Below are 2,007 nucleotides of genomic sequence, written 5' to 3'. Positions count from 1 at the left end.
TTATATTATTATTGTTAAATAATCACAAAGAGGAGTCCTTGTGCAGAAATGGCCAGTCAGCTCTATCTTAAATGTATTTCTGTAGGTTTTCAAGCTAGTGAAAAGACTGTGAGAGCAGAGGGGAAGCCATCAGTTCTTTCCTTCCTGTTATTTCCCATTCACTGGAAAGAAAATTTATCTAAAATTAGAGCAACAATTCATATTTTTGCTTAATGCTCCACATTGCTTCCATATCCATAGACAATCAGTGCAAACCCCAAATATTTAGGGAAGGGCTGACAACACTTGAGTGACCAAAAATTTCAATTCAACAAAATGTATCAGTTCAGAAGGTATGCGGCTGAAGTACAGAGAGACAGTCTCATATTGGAGCATAACTACACATTCAAGAAATAGAAAGACAATATTTAAATAAATACACATAATTGCAAAGATCATGACACTTATTACAACACCTGCAATAGAGGAGATGTGGGAGGTGTTTGCAGTGATATTGCAGAACAATCAGAAATCCACTGGATTCAGCTTTTTTGTTGTCTGCGTTGCTTATCACAAAGTGGTTTGACTCAAAGCCTAGTGCTAGTTTACAATCCATGGTTTCTTAATAAACAAACATTCTGTCATTGGTCCAGTCAGAAAGGAAATGTTAAGACCTTCTGCTGCTTTTCACTCACTTCTGCTGTTGGAATGAAACTCTACACTCCTAAAAATGCTAAAACCCCAGGAATGATAGTCCGCTTCTCCGAGCATTTCTCTGTTTTTCTTAAAGGGGCCCTAGGCAGATGACATACTGACAGACTGAAACATCATCATGCTTGTGTGGATGACCTAGACATGTATTAGATAGTTTGAGACTTCTCGTGTGTGTGTGAGAACACCAGTTTCTGAACTCCTTTTACAATAGCTCTTATCCATCTATCCAAAATTTCTTCTTCATTTCATTCACTGATATATTGTAGCTCACTACTATTACTAAATTCAGTAGCTCAGTAGTAAGTCAAAGCACTATGGTCCATGACCCTACTCTTCCAAGGAAAGGAAAAGCAAGCTTCAGCTCACTTTGGTGCTTGATAACACACTGCTGAAAGGCACCTAACCAGGTCTAGAACAGAATAGAATAGAATAGTTCAGTTGGTAGGGACCTTCAGAGATCATCTCATTATATCTGCTCATTAGGACAAAAAATCCCACTTCAGATCTTTCAGGATCCTTCCAAGAATAGAAATCACTTCTTTCTTAAAAACAAACAAACAAAAAAACACACAATACAGCTTAAAGTGCATTCCTATGTTGAAAAAATAATAAAAAATGAAAATCAAAAACCAGAAGAGTCCTACTAAGATAGCAATGTTGAAAATGCAGCTAGAATGCAGCTCTCTGAAGAGTTTGCTGTTCTTCAGAAAGCAAAATCTGTGCAGGCCTGAATGCCTATTGAATAGTTACAGGCCTTCTAATCATCACAGTGTCAGCAACTACCTTCATTCCTGAGATTAGTTACGGATGTTTTTTGTTGTTGTTTTGTTTTTCATTTCTGTACTAAATCATAAAACAGTACTTCAGTCAGGTGTATTTGCAATGAGAGCACTGGGATATTGTGAGGGATATTGTAAGACTGGAGGGAGAGATTATACTAAATGCTATACTCTGGAAGAGGTCTTACTGTTTGTCTCTTCGTAAATAGTCGAAATCCCAGTGCTGGCTTCTACTGCTCATTTCTCTAGGTTATTACAAAGAATTGCAAACAACCACAGGCCTTAGCTCAACAAGCCCACCAACTTGGTGCAAATATTAGTGCAACAACAAGGACACCTAAAAGGTAGAAAAGACTGCATTTATATATCACAGCATAGTCGCCATGAACTATTCACAATGCACCAGCAGAGTTCTTCGTGGCTGTTGAATCTGTAGCATGCTCGAGTGTGTATGAACAGCTGGAGGAGACAACTGCTGCAGCAAATGAGATTTACGTTGTGGAGTGGAAAAAAAAAAAAAAAAGGAAAAAGTGGT

The sequence above is a fragment of the Cygnus atratus genome, chromosome 1 (genome assembly GCF_013377495.2).
Source record: "Cygnus atratus isolate AKBS03 ecotype Queensland, Australia chromosome 1, CAtr_DNAZoo_HiC_assembly, whole genome shotgun sequence".
Classification (NCBI taxonomy): domain Eukaryota; kingdom Metazoa; phylum Chordata; class Aves; order Anseriformes; family Anatidae; genus Cygnus; species Cygnus atratus.
The sequence above is the reverse complement of the archived record's forward strand: the minus strand, read 5'-3'. Positions refer to the sequence as shown.